At 41.7% G+C, this 12,382-nt stretch overlaps 1 pseudogene; it reads right to left on the reverse strand.

The window, feature by feature from the left end:
- Positions 1,636-12,382, reverse strand: part of LOC109132467 — a 24,914-nt pseudogene continuing 14,167 nt past the window's right edge.

The following is a 12,382-nucleotide window of genomic DNA, read 5'->3' on the forward strand; positions in this document are numbered from 1 at the left end:
TATTGAAAATTGGATTGCTGCTTGTGACACAATGTTTGAAACGCTTCCTTTGTCTTTCAAACCAAATTCCCCATTCTCTGTTTTGCCAGGGTCCTTAATCGTGGCTTTAGTGCTTTCAACTTCTTAGAGAATCGAAAGAGAGTGGAAGTTGATAAAAACAAAGGCTCTGTTTCACTCCAATAGTCACTCACCAATGGCAAGAACTCTTCCATTTCTGTCAAAACATTGACAAACTTAAACGGTCGTCGTTTTACTCGAGGACTAGCCTCACCATGGACCATAAGCCGACTATAGAGATGGTCGGAACAACCCCCTGCAGCAAAAACGGTATAGCTTTGCGAGAATATACTATCCCAAATGGCATTGACCATCACCCGATCCAATTTCTTAAGTATCAAGTCATCATCCCGTTTGTTACACCACGTAAACAGGGGACCGTGGGCAGTTAAGTCCACCAACAAACATGAATTAACCACAACTTGAAAATCCCTCATTCCCGCTATGGTCAATGGACTATCGTGCACCCTGGAATGTTCTACCATATCCAAAGTTTCGTTAAAATCACCTAGCAGAACCCAAGGCTTATTACGAAATAAGCCTTCCTCCCCTCATTTCTAGGTTGGTCCCTAGTCACAAGTGCAGGAAGAGTAGAAGCGGTTTTCTGGGCCGTTTTGGTGCTTCTAGGCAAGTAAATTCTTAAAGGGATCCCCTTTGTCGAAATCTTTGGTTTAATAGCAGTATCCAGTGGACGTACCGTGACCAATGGATTCCCCTGAACCAGGGAACCGTCTACTGCAGGTGGTTCAGAGGTCTCATCTACTTCAGTTCCCAAAGCTGCAAAAGAATTTTTTAACAGCGAACCACCATGAGATGCCACAACGTCTTTTACTTTGCTAGGACTCCCCCAAGTTGACTTTAGTGTGATCCAACCCTCCTGCTCTGTCTCCATCCCAACCTCCTCGGATGCAACCCCCTCCACCATAGCACTAACCACCAAACCCTCCTTTGCTTGCGGTATCAAACCCTCGTCAGGTGAAGTTTCTGAAGAAACCTCCACCAGACCACTCCCCTGACCACCTTCATTAATAACACTTGAACCAGAAGGCGGAACAAGTACATCAACATTTTCTGGTTGCGTAGCCGCAGCCACATCCACTATCCTTGCGGACATACATGTGGCACTGAGATGACCCCATTTTTTACAACAACCACACTTCGGTGGAAGCCAGGGGTAACTATATGTAATAACAGAGTCCAACTCTCCCTCTTCCTCACCCATAAACACATACTCCACCGGTAATTCCTTCGTCAAATCCGCCTCAATCAGAACTTGTGCCTCCTCAAAACTAACACAATTCTCAGTTGTAGAGTGCAAACGAATAGGCTTTTCCACTGCACTCGCCAAAAACTCCAAACCCTTATTCGTGAACAAAGTCGGAGGGATATTTTTTATCTTAACCCACAAGGGAACCGACTTCAACGCTGGTTGAGCCTCCTCCACAAAGGGTGTCCACTTAGAAACTATCATAGGAATGTCCATAAGATTCCACATCCCCCGGTTGAGAACCCGATGCTGCATACCCTCATGCATGATTCGAAACTTAACTGTGTATTCATTAACAACAAAAACATCAATCAACGAAGACCTATCCCCAATGGTGGAGTAGTCTCCCTAATCACATCTTTAGACACTTCATCACCACCATCATCGTTTAGCTTTGTCTTTTTTAAAGTCCGGTTTGACAACTCTTTAGCTACCACTAATTTATCAATAATTTCAAAGAACTCCACAACAATCTTGATTCCTCCATTCACAATAAACCCACCATATTTCTCATCAAGTTTCCCAATCGAAAACATGCTCTTACACCTAAACACTGAAGCCCTATGATTAAACATGGTTATGTTTCTGTACAAAAACCCCCAACAAAAAAAAAAAAAAAAAAAAAAANAAAAAAAACTCAAAACTCGTTACTCGTTAAAAATGTGAAGTTTTTTTTTTTTTTTTGAATTGAATGTAAACTTAATTCAAACAAAAAAAGACTGTTTTTACAATGGACGTGTACTGGTTTTTAAACTGAACTGGGAGTTGAGAAATTTTTTGTTTACTAGAATTTGAACTTCAAGTGTCGATTATGGCCTCGTTGCATGCCATTGGACAAGCCCGTCATCGTAGGAGTAATTTCCTTGATTGCAGATGGAAATGAATCTGTTGTGAATGGTCTTGTCAATGCGCTTGACAAGTTGAGCAGAAGGAAGAGGTGGTTTGCCGTGACTTCATTTATTACGTTTTTTCCAGATGTGATAGATAGTGGATTGGAAACACTACGTCAGAGTGAATAATCGTGTTACGCTGTATTGGTTGGCGTGAAGCAGTGTGAGGATGGGAGTCCACTGAGAAGCGTAGTCTGCACCAGGAACACTGCAACAAGCGTTGACCTAACTGAGCCTATCTAGGAACAAGAGAAGAACAGATGATCCCCGGATTCCTCAGAGCCGCAGAAAACATAGGCAGAATTATGAGCAGAGTTCCAACGGCGATACGATCACAAGTAGAGAGCCTATTTTTGATTGCTAACCAGAAAATGAAAGAGTATTAATAACTGGATTTTCACCCAGGGTATCAATTCTCTATGCAGTTGTAGTACAAAGGGTTATCAATCCAAATGGTTGTTATGCTAGCAGATAAGATGCGATCAGAAACAAGCAAGTCAAGCCAAGCAATAAATGAGTTTGATCTAACAATCCTAAAATAAATAAAAGAAAGCAAATAAATAAGAACCACACGACCTAAGCACTCGATGCAATCATTCGAGTACAGGATCGGGTGGGGTGATCGAGTAAAGAAGAAAAGCAAGAACAACTCGAAGGTATACTCGAAGCAGGTGATCGTGTACCTGTTCGGGTAAGTGATCGAGTAATGAATAAAAATGTAAACAATTTAAATACGAAAGCTCCTAAGGATGGGGTAATCGACTCCTAATTGTTCCTCACCAATATGGATGCCCTACATGCCTCAAGCAAATATTCCCTTGACAATGAATCTCTAAAATCTTGTTAAAACACCCCTGTGATAGAAACAATCAACCTTAATCACTCCCCTACCCAACTCTCGTTGGAGAAACATGACCAAGCAGCCAATACAAACCGATTCATTATTGTCAATAAACCCCTTACTCATCTAATCTCTTAGGCTAAGTGGGTAAATCTCTAGCATTAATTGATTCAAGCATTTCATCTACACCTCTTGATGGTAAAACACCCTAGATCTAATCTCACCCTCTCGGTTTGTTGATAGCATTAAGAACACCAATCTAGAAGGGAATTTATAAAACATAAACAACCAAGCTAAGACATCCTAACCGATCAAGAACACAAAATCGTCTATCCCATCCCTAGAAACCTTACTTCACTACTCAGATCTCATTGCTGAAAACATAAAAACATAGATAAACGAAAATTGCATTGTATTAAAAATAGAAGTAGAGTAGAAGAGTATAGAATCGAAAATGCAAAAAGAAATGAAATTAAATCCTGACAAAGTAGAGAAAGTGTTTGAGTCGCTCAGTTTCTCTCCCAGAAGCTCTCGCTCTCTGTTCTGAGGGTCTGCGGCGTGCTAGGGCGAGAGGAAGAAGAGGGGGGGGGTTATACATGGAAACCCATTAACCCTAGCTTCCCAGTCCTGCCCGAGGGTCTGCTCGATGGAGTGCCCGACGATGAGCTCGGGTTGCTCTTCGGGTAGGTCCTCGGGTTGTTCTTTCAATTCTTAGATCCTCTTCGATCGGGTTGGTGTTCGGACTGTTCTTCCTGCTCCATAGCTCCTTCGGGTACATGCTCGGATTTGACCTTGTTTCTCCCTATTTTCGGCTCTTAAACACCTGTTTTCATCCAAAATATGCAAATGCAACACCCTAAATTGCCTAAATGTGGATTCCTACAGTAAATGACCTAAAAATGCTAAGGTTAGGGTAAAAACAATGCAAATCATGGACAAAAAAGGATGCTTAAAACATGTAAATTAGAGAGTTATCAGACCCCCAAACTTAAATCTTGCTAGTCCTCTAGCAAGGAAGTAGGAGGAAGAGGACAAAAATGGGACTCATAACCTTTTGAGCTAAGCGAAGGATTCAAGCTATAGTCCTTAAAGATAGGTTAATGGTGCTAAGATCAATCAACATACTTACAAATACTTTTCTATGCTTATTAGCATGCATCGATCTAGTTTAACCTCCAACTATTAGTAAAGACTTGCAATTCTAAAGAACATCTCTTTTACATTCATTAAGATGTTTGGCGAATTCTTGCAAATGGAAAGTGAATCAAGCTCAATCAGTTTCAAGGGTAAGGCTTTTTGGTAGGGTGGTTTCAAACAATATATTTGGGTGGTTTCCTCTCAAAAGAAGGAATGTTAGACAGTTGTGAAAACTATCTAAAATTGAGAACAATTAGGGCATACAAAGCTTAACTCTTGATAATCTACCCTTTCTCATTCACTCTTTTTTATCAAACCCCCTAAAATAAAACTACCCATATCCTTGATTTAAACTCTTTTTTTTTTTTTTTTTAATCTCTAAGGTCTATACTTTAAACATCTAGCTCTTTTTTTTTCTTTTTCTCTTTTTTTTTTCTTTCTTTGCTAAACTCCTAATAATATTCCTATATTTTTTTTTTTTCTTTTAGGAGACTATAGCAAGATCTTTTTTCTTTCTCTTCTTTTTTTTACTTAGAGACTTGGAGCTAATTAAACCGAACCTTAGAGACTTTCTTCTATAATTTCTCTTTTATTCCTCAACCCAACCCCAAATAATAATGCTAACCACCTATCTTTCAAAACCGATCCTAATAGATAGTTCAAATGATTCTAACTTAGCTAAATCAAGAGCCAGTTCTTTGTCGTTCTCAATAATCTCAAGGTTTCAAAACCTATAGCACAATGAATAGGCCTCACTCAACAATTCACAACAAGATTTGAAAGAAAGGTTTTGATTCAAGGGTAGGGAAAAACAAATCGGGTTAAACGAAAAGATTGGTAAAAATAGAGTGTTAACCCGAGATTAGAGTTATCATGACCAAATATTCAAATTTCATAAGCAAGACAATTTAAGTTCAGTTTATGTCAATAATATAGAGATGGTTCAATGTTCAAGCAAGTGGAGGAGGCTTTCAAAAGACACAAGGTTTTAAACAAAGATTTTTCATTTTTTTCCCAAAGATTGATCTAGCAACAATGAACTGTGATTAAGGGCTATAGCTTCAATCCTAAGGTTTGGCTTTAAACAAGGTAGTTTTAATCATTGTCCCCTAAAATGCATATGCAACAATCCTATATGAAGCAATCTAGACTCAATCTTAATATGAAAATGCAACTACATGAACAATCTCACCTCTGTGCTCTCGTTTGCCATGTATTTCTTCACTCTCTGGCCGTTCACAGTAAACTTAGTCCCATCCTTCCCGAGCAAAGTTACTGCTCCATAGGGCAGGACCTTTTTAACTTCGAAGGGTCCTGACCATCTTGACTTGTGGTTCCCGGGGAATAGCCGAAGCTTCGAGTTGAATAAAAGGACTTTGTCTCCAGCTTTCAAATCCTTGTGTTGGATCTTTTTGTCATGAAAGGCTTTGGTTCTTTCCTAGTAGATCCTTGATTATCATAAGCCTCCAACCGTATCTCATCAAGTTCGTGGAGATCCATTGCTCTCTTTTCTTGAGCAGTCTTTATGTCCAAATCCAGTAGCTTGGCCGCCCACATTGCTTTATATTCTACCTCGACCGGAAGGTGACAGTTTTTTCAATAAAGAAGTTGGAAAGGTGTCCGCCCAATCAGTGTTTTGTAAGCCGTCCTGTAAGCCCATAACGCATCATCTAGCTTAAATACCCAATATTTTTTTGTGATTCCCACGATTCTGGCTAATATCGCTTTGATCAGTTTATTACTTACTTCCACTTGTCCGCTGGTCTGTGGCTGGTAAGCTATTGCGACCTTATGCTTGACTCCAAGCTTCTTTAACAAGCCGTCGAAAACTCTGTTAATAAAGTGGGTTCCTCCATCACTGATCACTACTCTTGGTATTCCAAATCTTGGGAAAATGATGTTACCCATTTTCTGGCATGGATCACACTTGGTTATGAAGAGCTGCGCGTCTTTGAACATAGTTGGCCACCAGAGACCAGATTGAAGTATCTTTTGGACGGTTTTGAAAGTAGCGAAATGACCTCTATAGTCGGACCCATGACAGTGCTCTAGTACCCCTCAGACTTCTTCCTCTGCTATACATCATCTGAACAAGCCGTCTGTCCCTTTTTTTGTACAGATAAGGCTCATCCCAGTAATAGCTATTGATGTCCCTGAAGAACTTCTTTTTTTTGTGAGCATCGTAGTCTTTAGGAATTTCTCCGCAAACCATGTAGTTCACGAAGTTAGAGTACCAAGGTAGCTTAGCTGACTCGATTGCCATGAATTTGATCAACCCTGTTGACTCGGGGATCGAGTGAGCTATTGTGTGCCCGATCGTGTGGCTCATTTCTTCCAAGAAGTCAATGTGCATTAGTCTCTCTTCTGGCATCGAGTCATCTATTGGATGTGGATCCTCAATTCTCATTCTAGACAAATGGTCTGCCACTCCGTTCTCGATTCCTTTCTTATCCAGAATCTCTATGTCGAATTCTTGCAGAAAAATTATCCATCTGAGGAGCCTAGGTTTGGTGTCCTTTTTTGAGTAAATGTACATTAGGGCGGCATGATCTGTGTAAACAACCACTTTTGATCTGACCAAGTAACTCCATAAATTCTCAAACGCAAAAACCATAGCAAGAAGTTCTTTTTCAGTTGTCGCATACCTTGTATGGGCATCGTCCATGGTTCTGCTGGCATAGTAGATCACATGGAGCTTTTTAACTATCCTTTGGCCTAGTATCGCCCCCACAGCGTAATCTGAGGCGTCACACATGATCTTGAAAGGTGGTCCTAATTAGGTGGTTGAACTATTGGTGCACTCACCAAAGCTTCCTTTATCTTGTTGAAAGCATCCAAACAGTCCTTGTCGACAATGAATTCTGCTTCTTTGTAAAGGAGCCGGGTTAGCGGTCGGGCGATCTTAGAGAAGTTTTTAAAAAATTGCCTGTAGAAGCCTGCGTGACCTAGGAAGCTTTTGACGTCTTTCGCCGATTTAGGAGGCTGCAGCTGAACCATCACCTCTATCTTAGCCTTGTCAACCTTAATCCCCTTTTCTGAGATCTTGTGGCCTAGGACTATCCCTTCTTGAACCATAAAGTGGCATTTTTCCCAATTCAGCACTAGATTGGTTTCTTCGCACCTTTTGAGTACCTTACAGAGGTTTGAGAGACAAGATGAGAAAGAGGCTCCATATACTGAAAAGTAATCCATGAAGACCTCCACCATCTCCTCTATTAAATCCGAGAAGATGGATGTCATGCATCTTTGTAAGGTTGTGGGAGCGTTGCACAAACCGAAGGGCATCCTATTATAGGCAAATTTACCATAAGGGCAGGTGAACGTCGTTTTCTCCTGGTCGGAAGGGTGTATAGGGATTTGGAAAAATCCACTATACTCATCAAGGAAACAGTAGTAGGGGTGGTTAGCGAGCTTTTCCAGCATCTGGTCTATGAAGGGCAGAGGAAAGTGGTCTTTCCTAGAGGCTGCATTAAGCTTCCTATAGTTAATACACATCTGATGACCTGTTATCCTCCTCGTGGGAATTAGCTCATCTTTCTCGTTTTTGACGACGGTGATTCCTCCTTTCTTCGGAACATAGTGCACCGGGGACACCCAAGTACTGTCAGAGATGGGGTAGATAACACCAGCATCGAGCAACTTCTTCCGTTTTCACCACTTCCTTCAGGTTCGGGTTTAGCCGGCACTGAGGTTCTACACTAGAGTATGATTCATCCTCTAGGTTTATCCGGTGGGTGCAGAGATCAGGGGATATACCCTTGATGTCGTCTAGAGTGTAACCTATTGCACCACTATAATTTCTCAACTGAGCGTAGAGCAGTTTCAGCTCTTTTCCAGGTAAGCTAGAATCAATGATAACCAGATAAGTTGAGTTAGGTCCCAAGAAAGCGTACATTAGTCCAGATGGGAGAGGTTTGAGTTCTACTTTGGGCGCCTTTGAGTCGGACCAGTCATCGTTGGCTTGTAGGTGTGACTCGGAGTGGTGCTCAATCACCTTGCTCGGTGTGTTGGTCGTGGTAATGATCGGGTTTGTGACCGGGTGGTCTGGTGTTGAGCAGCTGCACGACATGACGCAGGAGGTAATCACCGAATTTCTCAAGCTTTGGTTGGCGATCATCATCTTCTCCTCTTCAGCCTCCCCCAAATCTTCACTTAACTCCGGTTCGATGACTTTCCGATAGGTATCGAGCAGTTCCTTATAGAGCACTGTTTCTTGGTGTATGAATCCTTCCTCGCTATCTTTTGTTAGCGTTGTTTGTAAACAATCCCTGATTATTACTTCCTCAAACGTCTCCTCATGTAGTTTTTCTAGTTCCTCTATCCAGAAAGTTTGCCCCGCGATTGTGGGCTTTTTCATTGTTTCCCAAATATCAAACTGCATAGTGAGGTCTTTTCCAAGCTTCAGATCAATCTTCCCGTTCCTCACATCGATCATTGCTCCTACGGTGGCTAAAAATGGTCGTCCTAATATAAGCGGATCCCTTGGTTCTACATCCATTTCCAAAACCACGAAGTCGGTTGGTACATCTACTGATCCTACCTTGACCGGTAGGTCTTCCAACACTCCACCTGGCAACCTTGTAGTTCGGTCTTCTAGAACTAGTTGTATGGCGGTGGGTTTGAATTTCTCAAACCCAAGGCATTTGGCTACAGTTATAGGCATTAAGCTGACTCATGCTCCCAAATCGCAGAGACATCTTCCGAACTTCAAAGGGCCAATCGAACAAGGTAATGTGAATGACCCCGGATCACTCAGTTTCTTAGGTGCAGTAGTCCTCTGGATTATAGCACTGCACTCATGATTGAGTATGACCATCCCTTGAACTTGTTTGATCCGTTCCATCACCGCATCTTTCAGGAATTTCTGGTAAGGGGGTATCAGAGTGAAAGCGTCCATTAGAGGCATGCGAAGCTCGAGTTCCTGCATCTGTTTTTAGAACAATGCCTTGTACTTCTCAAGAAGTTCCTTGCGAAATCGTCCAGGAAATGGCAAGGGTGGCTTGTAAGGTGGAGGGATGAATCGTCTTTCTTTCTGTTTTTCTCCTCCTAGTTTGTCTGTAAGAGGTGGACTGACCAGAGTATCAACCTGATCATCTATCCGAGTAGTTTGGTCGGGTGATGGGTCGGGTTGCTCTGGAGAATGATTTGGTGGTTGAGCAGGAGTGGGCGGTTCACGGAGATCCTCCCCATCTAAGTCAGTGCTGTCCTCAGTAATGTGCGGTGGTGCCGTCCGAGGTGGTAATTGGCGTCCACTCTGTAGGGCTATGGCAAGCGCAGACTCCTGAATCTTGGAAGTTGAGGCCGATTTATCTGTAAGCACCTAAATTCGAGAGCCTAAGGCATCAAACTTTTTGTGTAGTTGCTTGAAATTGGCTGATAAACGGCAAGCAAGATCATTGAATCTTGTAGTAATTTGTACGGCATCGGTCTTCTGAGTTGACAGGACTTGGTGCATCAGTGAGAGCAAATCTAGCGATGAGGAATTATATGAAGGTATTGGGCTGATAATCTGATTAGTTGGGATGTAGGTCCTAGTCCTTGTTGTGTGACCACTTTGATTATAGATGTAGTTCATGTCCTCTAGCTGAGCATTCTCCCCATATTGTTGTAGAAACTGCTCTTCCTCTGAGATTGCATGGACATGCTGCTGCTGGTTGAGGAGCTTATCGAGCTTGTCATTGAGGGCTTTCATGTCTCTCTTGTACTTGGCATCTTCCTCTCCAGTAGATCGCACAGTGCGATCGTACTCCTCATTGTAATGCCCATCAGATTGAGACAAGTTCTCCACTAGATCCCAATCTTCATCAACATCCTTGTTGAGGAAGTTACCATTGCTTGCGGTGTCCAGCAACATCTATATCTTAGGGACCACTCCTTGGTATAGTGTACTTAGCAATGAAGCATTGCTGAAACCATGATGAGGGCATCCGGTAGTGTATCCCTTGAAATGTTCCCAAGCTTCACTGAACGTCTCATTGCTCTTCTGAACAAAGCTGGAGATGTCATTTCGCAGCCTTGCGGTTCTAGAGTTGGAGAAGAATTTGGCTAGAAACGCCTTCTTGCACGCTTCCCAAGTGGTGATGGACTCTTTGGGGAGTGATTTCTCCCAGATGTGTGCTTTGTCTCCCAAAGAGAATGGGAAAAGCCGGAGTTTGAATCCATCTTCACTAACTCCATTGATCTTGGTTAGGCTACAGAGCCTATCAAACTCATCCAGATGGTCCAATGGGTCCTCCATTGGCAATCCATGAAACTTGTTGCTTTGTATCATCTGGATGAGACTACTCTTGATCTCAAAATTGTTGTTCTGGACAGCAGGTGGCACAATGCCATGTCTTCGAGTTTGAGTAGATGGAGCATCTCCTGCTCCTATGTTGGTCCTTGCTTGAGGAGCTGGTGGACCATTCTGGTTATTCATTTCCTCCTCAATTGTTGTTGATTATTGCTTGGCGCCAAATTGATAACAGGATTGTCACCCAGGGTATCAATTCCCTATGCAGTTGTAGTACAAAGGGTTATCAATCCAAATGGTTGTTATGCTAGCAGATAAGATGCGATCAGAAACAAGCAAGTCAAGCCAAGCAATAAATGGGTTTGTTCTAACAATCCTAAAATAAATAAAAGAAAGCAAATAAATAAGAACCACACGACCTAAGCACTCGATGCAAGCATTCGAGTACAGGATCGGTGGGGTGATCGAGTAAAGAAGAAAAGCAAGAACAGCTCGAAGGTATACTCGAAGCAGGTGATCGTGTACCTGTTCGGGTAAGTGATCGAGTTATGAATAAAAATGTAAACAATTTAAATACGAAAGCTCCTAAGGATGGAGTAAATCTCTAGCATTGATTGATTCAAGCATTTCATCTACACCTCTCGATGGTAAAACACCCTAGATCTAATCTCACCCTCTCGGTTTGTTGATAGCATTAAGAACAACAATCTAGAAGGGAATTTATAAAACATAAACAACCAAGCTAAGACATCCTAATCGATGAAGAACACAAAATCGTCTATCCCATCCCTAGAAACCTCACTTCACTACTCAGATCTCATTGCAGAAAACATAAAAACATAGATAAACGAAAATTGCATTGTATTAAAAATAGAAGTAGAGTAGAAGAGTATAGAATCAAAAATGCAAAAAGAAATGAAATTAAATCCTGACAAAGTAGAGAAAGTGTTTGAGTCGCTCAGTTTCTCTCCCAGAAGCTCTCGCTCTCTGTTCTGAGGGTCTGCGGCGTGCTAGGGCGAGAGGAAGAAGAGGGGGGGGGTTATACATGGAAACCCATTAACCCTAGCTTCCCAGTCCTGCCCGAGGGTCTGCTCGATGGAGTGCCCGACGATGAGCTCGGGTTGCTCTTCGGGTAGGTCCTCGGGTTGTTCTTTCTATTCTTAGATCCTCTTCGATCGGGTTGTTGTTCGGACTGTTTTTCCTGCTCCATAGCTCCTTCGGGTACATGCTCGGATTTGACCTTGTTTCTCCCTATTTTCGGCTCTTAAACACCTGTTTTCATCCAAAATATGCAAATGCAACACCCTAAATTGCCTAAATGTGGATTCCTACAGTAAATGACCTAAAAATGCTAAGGTTAGGGTAAAAACAATGCAAATCATGGACAAAAAAGGATGCTTAAAACATGTAAACTAGAGAGTTATCATACCCCCAAACTTAAATCTTGCTAGTCCTCTAGCAAGGAAGTAGGAGGAAGAGGACAAAAATGGGACTCATAACCTTTTGAGCTAAGCGAAGGATTCAAGCTATAGTCCTTAAAGATAGGTTAATGGTGCTAAGATCAATCAACATACTTACAAATACTTTTCTATGCTTATTAGCATGCATCGATCTAGTTTAACCTCCAACTATTAGTAAAGACTTGCAATTCTAAAGAACATCTCTTTTACATTCATTAAGATGTTTGGCGAATTCTTGCAAATGGAAAGTGAATCAAGCTCAATCAGTTTCAAGGGTAAGGCTTTTTGGTAGGGTGGTTTCAAACAATATATTTGGGTGGTTTCCTCTCAAAAGAAGGAATGTTAGACAGTTGTGAAAACTATCTAAAATTGAGAACAATTAGGGCATACAAAGCTTAACTCTTGATAATCTACCCTTTCTCATTCACTCTTTTTTATCAAACCCCCTAAAATAAAACTACCCATATCCTTGATTTAAACTCTTTTTTTTTTTTTTTT

Source organism: Camelina sativa, chromosome 4 (genome assembly GCF_000633955.1).
Source record: "Camelina sativa cultivar DH55 chromosome 4, Cs, whole genome shotgun sequence".
NCBI classification, from domain to species: domain Eukaryota; kingdom Viridiplantae; phylum Streptophyta; class Magnoliopsida; order Brassicales; family Brassicaceae; genus Camelina; species Camelina sativa.